The 13,704-nt window shown below is 39.2% G+C and overlaps 1 non-coding gene across 1 annotated transcript; it reads left to right on the top strand.

Moving 5' to 3' along the window:
• Positions 1 to 9,365: 9,365 nt before the first annotated feature.
• On the top strand, positions 9,366 to 9,471 carry LOC121998867. Its single transcript, XR_006116657.1, has one exon. It is a non-coding gene; the product is annotated as a small nucleolar RNA R71 (small nucleolar RNA).
• The last annotated feature ends 4,233 nt before the right edge of the window (positions 9,472 to 13,704 follow it).

The raw sequence follows: 13,704 nt of genomic DNA, 5'->3' as shown, positions 1-13,704 counted from the left end.
CCATATAGGATATGGACTAGGAGAGATGCCCAGGTGTCTTTCATGAGGATTTGGGGTTGTGAGGCTTACGTTAGATGTCAAGTCTCAGACAAACTAGGACTCAAATCCGACAAGTGCTATTTCATTGGATATCCCAAGGAAACTAAGGGATATTACTTCTACATTCCCAGTCAGCACAAGGTAGTTGTGGCAAAGACTGGGGTCTTTCTAGAAAGAGACTTTGTTTCTAGAAAGACTAGTGGGAGTACGTTCGATCTTGAAGAAGTTCAAGATGCGGACCATAGCATTGAAGCCTCGATGGAAATTGAACTGGAACCACAAAGTATTGTGGATGATGTAGTTCCACAAGGAGTTGAGGAACAACAACCAGTTCAAGTAGACATACCTCTTCGCAGGTCTGATAGGGTACGTCGTCAGCCTGAGAGATACTCATTTCTCTTGTCTGACCATGATGACATTGTGTTCATAGAGGATGAGCCTACCACCTATCAGGAAGCTGTGATGAGACCAGATTCCGAGAAATGGCTTGAGGTCATGAGATCCGAGATGGAATCCATGTACACCAACCAAGTATGGACTTTGGTTGAACCACCTGAAGGGGTAAAACTCATTGGGTGTAAGTGGGTCTTTAAGAGAATGACTGACATGGATGGACTTATCTATAAGGGTCGCTTGGTAGCTAAAGGTTTCAAACAGATTCATGGTATTAACTATGATGAAACCTTTTCTCCAGTAGCGATGTTTAAGTCCATTCGGATCACGCTTGCTATTGCAGCTTACCATGACTATGAGATATGGCAGATGGATGTCAAAACCGCGTTTCTGAATGGAAACATGCTCGAGGATGTGTACATGACACAACCTGAGGGTTTTGTAGATCCACAGCATACTAGCAGAGTATGCAAGCTGCATAGGTCCATTTATGGACTAAAACAAGCTTCTCGAAGATGGAATCTTCGATTTGATGATGCAATCAAACAGTTTGGTTTCATCGAGAATGAAGATGAACCTTGTGTCTGCAAGAAGGTTGTAGGGGACATAGTTGTCATCCTCATATTGTATGTGGATGACATACTACTCATTGGGAAAGACATCCCTTTGCTACAGTCTGTCAAGACTTGGCTAGGGACATGTTTCTCAATGAACGATTTAGGTGAAGCATCCCGCATTCTAGGGATACAGATCTATAGAGATAGATCTAAGAGATTGCTTGGTCAAAGTCAGAGTACATATATTGACAAGGTTCTCCTACGGTTTGCCATGCAGAACTCCAAGAAGGGATTTCTGCTGATGTCACATGGCGTGAGTCTTTCGAAGACTCAAGGTCCCTCTTCTAGATTGGAGAGAGACCGCATGGATCAGATCCCTTATGCCTCAGCCATAGGATCTATCATGTACGTCATGCTATGTACTCGTCCTGATGTCTCGTATGCTTTGAGCATGACGAGCAGGTACCAATCAGATCCAGGTGAAAGTCACTGGATAGCGGTCAAGAATATTCTTAAGTACTTAAGAAGAACGAAAGAATATTTCTTGATATATGGAGGCGATGACGAGCTAGCTGTAAAGGGTTACAGTGATGCTAGTTTCCAGACCGATCAGGATGATTATCGATCGCAGTCAGGGTTCGTATTTTGCATAAATGGTGGTGCTGTGAGCTGGAAGAGTTCGAAGCAGGACACAGTAGATGATTCTACGATAGAGGCCGAGTACATTGCTGCATCAGAGGCAGCAAAGGAGGTAGTTTGGATCCGCAAGTTCATCACTGAACTTGGGGTGGTTCCCAATATCGCTGACCCTATTGAGCTCTATTGTGACAACAATGGAACTATAGCACAGGCGAAGGAACCTCGCTCACACCAGCGGACCAAATACATACTATGGCACTTTCATCTCATTTGAGAGATTATCGAGAGAGGAGATGTGAAGATATGTAGAGTACCTACAGAGGCTAACATCGCAGATCACTTGACCAAGGCTTTGGCACAGAGGAAGCATGCTGGTCACACTAGGTCATTGGGGCTTAGAGCCTACACTGATTGGCACTAGTGCTAGTGGGAGATTGTTAGTTAGAGCCCTAGAGCCAATCATTTGATGATTGTTTATGGACTTTTTGTATCATATTCTTATATATAAATAAAGGCATTTGATTTTTGGTTATTATACTTGTATTGGTTCCAAATAAACTAAGTATAATAGCGTCCTTGAGTAGAGGGTTCTTACCGATATCAATCAGTTAGTTGAACCGATAGTGAGATGTTATAGGGACACTACTCTTAATCATTCCTAGTCGAGTATTAACATTCAGGGACAATGTTAATGCAATAAGACTAGCATGTAGGTCAACTCGATGACTTGATCTCACAAGTCATGGATATAGAGATATCAAGTTGACACATGGGTATGCATTAGAGAATGTATACTGAATGACCCGCCATGAGAAAGTATCATGGATCGTTATATGAGTGTCATATACTTTCTCATGTGGCTATTAGTATGACTACTAGTCCTTAGACCTGAAGTCACCATGGATCCCTACATAAGGAGTTATGTACTTTGGTTTCGTCAAACATCACCCGTAACTGGGTGGACTATAAAGGCGATTACTGGGTATGTAACGAATTATGCAGAAGGATGTGAGTGATGTAGATAGGATCTATCCCTCCTATATGACGGGAGCGACATCGATATTCTTGATAGAGTGAGACCACGAAGTGCATGGTCATGCCCAAATGAGTCAATATGAGATATTGAGCTCATTTGATTTAGTGAGTCTACTTGGAGTTCAAGATTTAGATTGATTAGAGGATGATATGGTGTATGCCTCACATTAATCAATCTAGATGTCTTGGATAGAATGAAACTTGTCATATATTGTGAGGAGTCACAATTAGTAGTCACAAGGTGATGTTGGATCTCAACATTCTTATAACTTGGGTAGTAATGATGTGTTGCTAGATACCACACATTACTTATGCTTCTAAATGGGTTTAGAAGCATTGCCAACGTTATAAGAACCTATTGGGTCACACACAAAGGGCAATTAGATGGAGATTAGGTTCATTTGAAGAACCTAAAGGATTAGGTTCATGTGATGAACCAAATTAGATTAAGAGTAATCCAAATTATGCTAATTGAGTTGGACTCAATTTAGTTCATGTGTTAAGTGAGTCTAATTTGGACTTAGACTCATTGAATCAATTTAATTCAATGAATAGAGATTCATTAAATTAAAATTGACTTGAACCAATGGTTAGATTTGATCAACCATGGGAGAGAAGTGGTCAAGTTTGACTTGACTTGAGAGTAAGATGAAGAGTCAAGTTTGACTTGACTTTATGCCACCTCATTGGTGAGTTGACATTGAGTGGGCCAATGATGATGCCCCACATCATCATGGTTACTTAAGTGAGATACCACCTCATGGGAGTTACCAAGAGTTGTGACTCTTGGTATCCCATGGAGGTTACAACCTCCACTAAAGTGGCCGGCCACTTTGATTTCATGTAGAGAGTTTCATTTTTTTGTGGTAACTCTCATCTTCTTCCTCTCTAGCTTTCTTCTTGCTCTCCCTCTCCTCCATTACTGATCTCTAAGGTTGCTAGCACATCCTTAGAGATTTTTCTCCATCTCTTTCTTGTGTGGATACACATAGAGAAGTGTCTACTTTTACACTTTCGAGATCCGGCGAACCGAGGACGAGCGGGATTGCGAAGGGCTTCGCATCAAAGGGTATATTCCTTCTCCTTTGTAGATCTACTGTACATCGAGGTTTAGAAACTCGTACTCATAAGTTTTTTGAAAGTTTTATCTTCGCACGGATCCGGTGGCGGTGGTTTCGGGGTTTTCGCGACGCGAAAAAGTGGTTTTCGTGGCCTGAAAAATCCAACAGACCCATGGGATATTATACCAACAATCTCCCCATTTTTTATGTTTGACAATACTTTTAAGTTAGGCTAATCCATAGCCTCAACTTATTCCTCATTTCAAAGAATGAATGAGGGTTTCCTTCATTTTCTCCCTTTCCTAGATGGCAAACTCCCTCTTAAGATAATGAAGGCATAGTACAGACCATGCATTCTCCCCCTAACTTTCCTAGAGGGGCAAAGGTCTAACTTAAACTCTACATTCTCCCCCTATTGACAAAACTCTCCCCATGAAGAGTTACTTAACGTTGTTCACAACCTCACATGTTGTTCACAACATGACGATGAAGGTCTCATACCCTTCATTGTATCAAATGCTCCCCCTTGAGCATTAATCCTCTTCACAATGCTTATCCTAACACATTCATCATTCCAACAATGAAGGTCTCATACCCTTCACTGTATCAAATGATCACCCTTGAGCATTAATCCACGTTATAATGCTTATCCTAGAGCATCCATAACTTAACAATGAAGATATACACTCTCCATTATTTTTCAATGCTCAACCTTGAACATTTTTCCAAATGAAGGATTTACCACCTTCAATGATTTCGGAAAAATATTTTCATATTTTAAAAGAGTAGCTCCCCCTAAAAACATGCTTCAAACTTCTGTCATTGCACCAATGATGCGCGCAAATATTATGAACATTTACACATGTTTTAGCGCAATTCACGTACTTTATTCATATATATTCATTGCATGATTGCCTCTTTCATCTTGTATTCATTATATATATTCTTTTGTTCAGATATCTACTCTTTGTTTGGTTTTTTGTTGATAGGGATAACTTTCGAAGCAAAAACGGTGATTATCTATGCACTGAAACAAGCCAAAGAACATGGTCGTGCAACACACGACCGTGTGACCAGACAAAAGGGAGTAGTGCACGGTCGTGCACCCTTGCACGACCGTGCAGCAATGGCAGAGACGGAGCAGTGCACGGTCGTGTACCCTTGCACGGCCGTGCGGCCATGGCAGAGGCAAAGCAGCACACTGTTGTGCATCATTGCACGACCGTGCCACCCCAGGCCGAGACAAAGGAATGCCCGGTGCACGGTACATGGTATAAGCATAGCAATCTCATAAACATGGCATATAAGGTACATGGGAAACATAATTAGATTTCAAACCTTAATGTCTTATAGTGGCCGAAACCTATAAATTAGGTTTTAGGTAAAAACTCCCTACCCACATGTGAACCCTAAACAAGTATTACTCCATACACCATAAGAAAACATAATGAGCATGTTTAGGTAGAGTTCTAGGTCTCTTAAGCTTACAACTTATCATGGCCGAATCTTATCAAGCATACATTGGGTTAAAAATTATCCTTCAAGCTTGTGAACCCTAAACAACTTCCATAGCAAACATTTCAAGGAAATAACATGAGCATAGTTGAGTTAGGTTCTAAGTTTCCTATGCCCTTAAGCATGATATGGCCGAAACTTGTAGGACTTAAAGCTAGGGTTCAAGTGTCCTAAAAGCATGAGAACCTTAAACAATTTTCATAGCAAATAATTCAAGGAATAACATGAGCATAGTTGAGTTAGGTTCTAAGTTTCCTAGGCATTAAACATGATGTGGCCGAAACTTGTAGGACTTAAAACTAGGGTTCAAGTGTCCTAAAAGCATGAGAAACTTAAACAACTTTTATAGCAATTAATTCAAGGAATAACATGAGCATAGTTGAGTTAGGTTCTAAGTTTCCTAGGCCCTTAAACATGATGTGGCCGAAACTTGTAGGACTTAAAACTAGGGTTCAAGTGTCCTAAAAGCATGAGAACCTTAAACAACTTTCATAGCAAATAATTCAAGGAATAACATGAGCATAGTTGAGTTAGGTTCTAAGTTTCCTAGGCCCTTAAACATGATGTGGCCGAAACTTGTAGGACTTAAAACTAGGGTTCAAGTGTCCTAAAAGCATGAGAACCTTAAACAACTTTTATAGCAAATAATTCAAGGAATAACATGAGCATAGTTGAGTTAGGTTCTAAATTTCCTAGGCCCTTAAACATGATGTGGCCGAAACTTGTAGGACTTAAAACTAGGGTTCAAGTGTCCTAAAAGCATGAGAACCTTAAACAACTTTCATAGCAAATAATTCAAGGAATAACATGAGCATAGTTGAGTTAGGTTCTAAGTTTCCTAGGCCCTTAAGCATGATATGGCCGAAACTTGTAGGACTTAAAGCTAGGGTTCAAGTGTCCTAAAAGCATGAGAACCTTAAACAACTTTCATAGCAAATAATTCAAGGAATAATATGAGCATAGTTGAGTTAGGTTCTAGGTTTCCTAGGCCCTTAAACATGATGTGGCCGAAACTTGTAGGACTTAAAACTAGGGTTCAAGTGTCTTAAAAGCATGAGAACCTTAAACAACTTTCATAGCAAATAATTTAAGGAATAACATGAGCATAGTTGAGTTAGGTTCTAAGTTTCCTAGGCCCTAAATCATGATATGGCCGAAACTTAACAAGCATATAACCAAATTTCCATGCAACAAATAACCTAAAAAAAACATTAAGTTAGTTTCATATCATTTCATCAAGAAGGTCATGAGTATCTTAGGCTTGTTTTAAACTCTCCTAGGGTTTCAAATCTAAACATGGCCGAACCTTCATAGACATGAAATAGAGTTCAACTTAACATACAATCATGGGCATATCATATCATAATAGCTTCATATCTTATCTTAGGGAAAACATAGCATGCTTAGTTTTAAGTTAAAGCTCTCCTAGGCCCTTAGTTCTATCATGGCCGAATATTCATGAGCTTGAGATGAAGTTCCAATCCACATAACAAGTAGGAGAAAATGTTAACAATATCATTATCATAGGGCATCTATCATAAGAACAAAGGAGCATGTTTTAGTTTGAGGCTTAAACTTACCTAATCCTTTTATTCTTGCTTGGCCGAAAATCTAGGACCATGGATCTAAGTTCTACTAAACATTCTAGCATAGAAACATGGGATAAATCCCTATCATAAAATACATGTTTCAAGAAACATATCGAGCATGTCAAAAATTTAGATCTTTACATTTCCTAAGTCCTTCCTTTGGTCTTATCTTGATTTAAATTCTTCATGAGGTCTTCTTAGATTTTTTTTTTCTTTTTTTTATGTAACCGAATCTTCATAGAACAAACAAGAGCTATTGTACCACAGGTGAGGGAAACTTACATCCTTTTGCTTATGGTTTTCCTTAGAGAGAAAAGTGTTCTAGGTGCCAAGGAAGGAGGAAACTTCTTCTTCTTGTACCTCCTTTTGTTTCCTTTGCTTGGAAGGGCTAGAACTTGAAGGTTCCTTCTCGGAAATTAGCTTCCTTGGAGAAGAACTTAACTTAGCTATTGGAATGAGGAGAGGGAAGGGTTTCTTGGTTCGGTGAAGAGTGAAGAAGGGAGAAGGAGGAAGAAGAAAAAGAATTTAATCCCTTGTTTTTCTTCTCTAAACCTATTTATCCCTTTGCCAAATGAAACATGTCTTCATTCATTCCCTCAACTCCTCTTTTCTCCCACTCCTTTAATTCCCACGAAAATAGAGAGAGGGAGGGAAGTAGATAATTCTTCTTTTGCTTGCTCCTTTTCTTAACCAAGAGGAAAAAGAAGGTAAGCAACTTGGTTTTCCCTTGCTCTTTTTTTTTTATTAAATTTTTCATTCCTTTCTATCCAAATATTTCTCCTTATCCCAGTGGTTATCATTCATCAATTTATCTCCATCATTTGTGGGAGGTTCAAGGTTCAATCCTTGACCTCACCTCTTCTTATTCTATATTTTTGTTTTTATTTTCCCTTTTCCTTTTATTCTTTTCATTTCTATGCTCTAAGGAAAAATAATATTTATATACATATCCTACAATTTCGTGGGTGTTACAGTACCCCATACCTCATAAAAAGTTCATCCTTGAACTTAGAACAGTGATGTTAGGTGGCACCGGACTTCCGGCTGAGTGCATCGGTCACCTTGTTCGCTTTTCCGGGATGATAAAAGATTTCGCAATCGTAATCCTTGACTAGCTCGAGTCATCTGCGTTGTCTCATATTTAGGTCTTTTTTGTGTGAAGAAATATTTCAGATTCTGGTGATCTGTATAAATCCTGCACTGGGCTCCATATAAAAAATGCCTCCATGTTTTTAGAGCGAAGACCACAGCTGCTAGTTCTAGATCGTGAATGGGGTAACTTCTTTCATGCTCTTTGAGTTGCCTGGAGGCATAGGCGATGACTTTGCCGTCTTGCATGAGCATAGCTCCCAGTCCTAATAAAGAAGCATCGCTATACATATCAAAGCCTTTGTTACTTTCCGGAAGAGTAAGGATCGGAGCACTGGTCAGTCTCCGTTTTAATTCTGTAAAACTCTTCTCGCATTCATCCGTCCACTCATACTTTTTATTTTTCTTGGTGAGATTCGTCATGGGGGCTGCAATTTTGGAGAAATCCTCTACGAACTTCCTGTAGTAGCCTGTCAATCCCAGAAAACTTCTGATTTCGACGAAGAGCCCCAAGAACACGCCGAACCTTTGTCGTCCTTCTGTTTCATACTAGTATGCAAGAAACAACTGCCAAGAAACAAAGCCACCATTTTAATCCCAGTAAACATCAAAGTTTATGCCAAAAGATGCAAATTTTAATTTGTTTTTCATCGATTAGGGTACCTTACGCTTCAAGTACACCCTGGCCAGAAGGCAACCAAACTCCTCTACAATGATGACGAGTTCATGTTCAGAGATCTTGACCACAACATCCTCATGAGGAAGCAAGTAAGATGAAACCCTAACGAGTAAGCAGAGGAAAGAGGCGAAGGGGGACATGAACCTGATGACGCTTCCACCAAGAGTGTCAACCATGCCCTAGACGCAGTCAAGCTAGCAAATAAGGCCAGGCGAGCTCCCGTCATTGGCACGTGTTTCAGTGAATGAATTCATCACCTTCCTCCAACTCCTCTCCACTTAACAATTTGTAGAGAGGGGTTCGCCATAGAGGGGTTGAATGAAGATGCTTAGGGTTTCAGCAGCAGGAGCATGAAGAGATCATATGGGGAGAGGGAAATAAAAATGGATAAGGGTTCAGGAAGGCTAAGGGTGAAAACATGGCGCCAAAAGTTTTTTGGAGAGAGGGAAAAATAGTGAAAAAATAAAGTCAAAGACAATGGTTTTAATAAACTATTGTCGTAGCCCCTAGAAAAGCGCTTAAAGACAACGGTTTTAGATAACCATTGTAAAATGCGTTGTTTATTTAAAAAAAAGTTGCTCAACGACAACGATTTTCATAAAACTGTTGTCTTTTGTATTTTGTGGGAGCTTAAAGACAACAACGGTTTTAGATAAAACCATTGTCTTTTACCAAATTTATAACAGTTTCTTCTTAAACCGTTGTCTTTGTGGTGTTGTCGTTTAACATTTTTGTTGTAGTGAATATGTGCAGGGTCAGTCATTTTTCCAAACCATGATGAGGGCACTATCTTTGTAGACTCTTGAATCTATCTCATGCTTCAAATATTGATTCTCCATGTGCCTGAGCAAAATTCGTGATGCAACTACTCATGTAGATTGTTCTGCTTGGAGGGAAAAAGTGATTCAAAAATTGTTGCTCCAATTGTTCCCAACTTGTTATTCTTTGAGGATGGAGAGAATATAACCAAGTCCTTGCTTTATCCTTGATGCTAAAAGGGAATTCCATCAATCGAACTGCATCTGCTGATACTCCTTCACAATTCACCATATCACAAAGCTCTAGAAATGTCTCAAGATGCAGATAAGGACTTTCTGATACTTCTCCTCCAAATTTGTGACCTTGTATCATGGAAATTAACTCTGGGTCTAGTTGAAAATTTTCTTCTTCAATATGAGGTTGCACAATGGGAGACATAATCTTGCAGAAATAGGTGTCGAGAAATCTCTTAAGGTCCTGCTTGACATATTAGTGCTCATGGATATTCAAGAAAAAAAAACTATGAGAGAAAAATAAAGATGAAGAATTAAGAGCGGGAAAGAGAATGCAAAAATAAAAAGAAAAAAAACTGAACCTTAAACTAATAACAAGAAATAAATGCAGAGTTATTTTTTTGAATTATGAAAATGGAAAATAAATAACTAAAAACTATTCACAAGTCTAGATTACCTAAATTACTAATCTACTAATGTTAATGCGAACAGTCCCCGGTAATGGCGCTAAAAACTTGTTACGCAACCGCAAGTGTACGTTTTCGTCGTCAATAATAAAAATATCGAATATGCAGGGACTGTTGATTAAGCACTAGAGATATCGCAAAGTAAGTTATCTAGACAAACCTAAGATTGGTGAGAAAGGAGAGTAAGAGAGAGAGAAGAGGAAAGTGAGAAGAGAGAGAAGAGAGAGAATCAATCTTGGAGGGAATGAGCTTCGGGAGATGGATTCTGGGATTTCGGTTTCATTATAATATTAGGAGATACTACATAGATTGCTTAGTTTCTATCCTCTATGTCAATGCTCTTGCAGAAAGTTAGATTGGCCAGTATCCCTAAGTATCACGTAGAGACGATCCCTGTGAAATCCTGTAATGGTTAACCCCCCTGTCACGAGGACGCCTCGGTAGATCACTAGGATACATATCTAGTAAAGAACAATAAGGATAAGGGTAGAGGTTCAGTACGGTTACCTATTTCCTTATGGAGGAATTGCCTCTCCTTTCAAGAGAATGTCCTAGACATCCATGAATGGGTTACTCTTGTCACTAGGGCCCCTCGGGTATACGATCTAGAGTACTCTCTTTACGAGAGCAGTAGTTCCTAAGAGATTGTCTCTCCTTTTGAGGGAACGTCTTAGACGCCCGGAAAGGGTTACCCCTGTCACTAGGGTACCTTGGTCAATACGCTCTAAGGTATCCCCTTTACACGATCAACAATCCTCCACATCAATCAATCAAAGAATAGAAATATAAACATCTCACACAAGCATGAACAAGACATTAACAAGTCATCGTATAGAAACAAAGTGAATCTACATAGTTCTACATCTCCATCGCATTACAAATACTCCCTAATCCTAGAAGAGGGCGTCTACTCCATTGTGGGGTTGTTCTTCCCCACAATGGACTGATCGATTTCGCGACGCTCTGGTCACGAAAAATGCATTTTCAATCGATCGACTGATCGATTGAGACCTTCCAATTGATCGGCTGATCGATTGGATTTCTGATTTCCTGAAATCTAATTTCGGCGAAATTCAGAAATACCCTAAAATTTCTATAAAATTCTAAAAATCATGAAAATTCATATAGACATTACTTAGGGTATATACTATCATGGAAAAATAGTTTTCTATAAAAATAGTTCTAATTTTTTAAGATTAACATAAACTTGAAGATTTATAAAAATTTCAATATTTTCTTCTAATTTGTATCTAACTTTTCAATTATGATTACTATCAAAAGATAGTCTTCACCAAGGTTTTCCAAAAGCATTTTGAAATTATTTTCAAAACCAATTTCTAACCATGTTCTTTAGGTTCAATGCGCATGACTTATATAGCTTTGCCAATGATTGGAGTACATATTACTATGTGTTTAGATGAAATCAAGACTAAAAAAAATGCACTAAATCAACATCTTGAGCCTTGCTCATTATCCTAACATCTCACTTGCATTTAATATGCACTAAAATACATACAAGTCACCTTATAGTCTTTGTGAGATGTAGATTTTGATTTTTCCCTAAACTAGGGATCATGCATATCTATCTAGGTATTTTAAGAGTTATGATCATCCATCTAGGAAGTCACTTGTTAGGATCTTACTTGTTAGGGGATTCACCACTCGTTAGTAGATGTCATTGTCCTTAGTTGCAAGGAAATTAAAATAATGTATGATGATTTATGGCATACATCAAAATAGAAATAGTTTTCAAAAGAAAATATACTATAGCTACATGATGTATGTATGTCATGCCTGTAGGACCGTTAGATTCGATAGAGGGGGGGTGAATATCGATTCGAAAAACAAGAGTATAGGCGCAGCGGAAAAGTAAAATAGACACAGTTGTTTTACTTCGTTCGGAGCCTGTGACGACTCCTACTCGAAGGCCCGTGGTCCTTGACCACTTTCGTTGGGCAATCACTAGCAATTCGAAATAATGATTACAAAAGAACCGTACAGTGAATGCTAATGAAAACTAAAAACAAAATACCGACAAGAAGGGAAAAGAATGGAGCGTAGTGTCGGAGCTTTGTTGGTGTCGCACTGAACGTTGAGCAGCAAGACCAGCAGCAGAAGAATTCTCAGCTTGATTGATTGATATTGAAGCTCCTGTCTGCTGTTCCGGGCGCTGGATCCCTTCCGGGCGCCTGGAATGTGACGAGATGCACAAACCATGATGCTCCACGTGGCAACGACTCGGCTGGATAGAATTAGCCTTCCGGGCGCCGGATCCCCTCGGGCCCACCTTGTTCCAGAAAACTCCTTTTCCCGCAAAACAAAGTTAGTCCGAGGCAAATGTATATCCTGCAACACAGATTGCAGTTAAAGTTCAACAAATAAATAAAAGAGTATGACTTAGATTCCGTCTTCCGAGACCGGAATCTAGTCACGATCTCGACAGACATCCGAAATGGATCTAGCCGGATCGACGCCTAATGTCCCTTCCCGGGAACGCCTCACGGTCACTCCCCTCCGGTGACTTACCTCACTTACCGGCCAGACGGTCAGCCCGTCGACCGTCTGGACTTCTCGCCAGCGTCCGGTCAGCCCGTCGACCCTTGGACTTCTAAGCGTCCGGTCAGCCCGTCGACCCGCTTGGACTTCTCGCCAGCTATCCGGTCAGCCCGTCGACCTAGCTGGACTTCGTGCCAGACATCCGGTCAGCCCGTCGACCTGTCTGGATTTTTCCTGCACACTTGATCAAAGTGTCAGACAACAACAAAACTAACTTAACCTATTTGTCATTCATCAAAACCTGGGTTAGACCGTTAGTGCTACCCGCACCAACAATCTCTCCCTTTTTGATGGAATGACAACTTGGTTTAAGTTAGTGAAAACATATGCAAGAAGCAACATGCATTTGTGTGGTTTTAAAGTTAGTTTGTGTTTTCAAATTGGTTTAGCTAACTTAACCACCTAACCCTTCTCCCCCTTTGGCATTCATCAAAAAAATGAACAGAGGTAAATAATCATAGTGAAGAGTTACTGTAACAGGTAAAAAAAATATCTAAGTTTGGTCAAAACTTGAAAGATAAAAGTGCAATTTTTAACACCAAGTAAAAAATAGTCAAGTTGACTTGGGGGAGACAAGTTGAGTTTTGAAAAGTTGATCAAGTTTAACTCTTAAGCTTGTGGAAATTTTCAAAAATAGGTTTTTCAAATTTACTGTTTAAGTTACATCTACTTTTCAAAAAGGAAAATTTTCAACTTCGATTTTTCAAAACAAAGCAAAAATTAAATAATTTTTCAAAATAAAATTTTTGCCAACATTAATTTTTAAGGCTAATTTGATAGAGGCTAAATTTGAAAATTGGGTGGGATTAAACTTTCACATTTTTCAAATACTTAGTTAAATTTAAAATTTGTAAATCAATGTTCAAACATAGGTTAGGTTTTAAAGAGCATTTTTCAATCACACAAAATTTGAGTTAATTCTCCCCCTGAACTTGATACTTAACTCTAACCAGCTGTCTAACCAATTAGGTACTAACTAACTATCAGAAGATAGTAGCTTTCACTTGGTTAGTCAGATTAAGTTAATTATAACCAGTCAGTGTTTGACTTGACTGATGAACTTTTAATCTGATTAATATCTGAGTTGTATTTA

This window comes from Zingiber officinale, chromosome 6A, assembly GCF_018446385.1.
Source record: "Zingiber officinale cultivar Zhangliang chromosome 6A, Zo_v1.1, whole genome shotgun sequence".
Classification (NCBI taxonomy): domain Eukaryota; kingdom Viridiplantae; phylum Streptophyta; class Magnoliopsida; order Zingiberales; family Zingiberaceae; genus Zingiber; species Zingiber officinale.
Note: the sequence above shows the minus strand (reverse complement) of the source record. Positions and strands in the feature narration are given on the sequence as shown.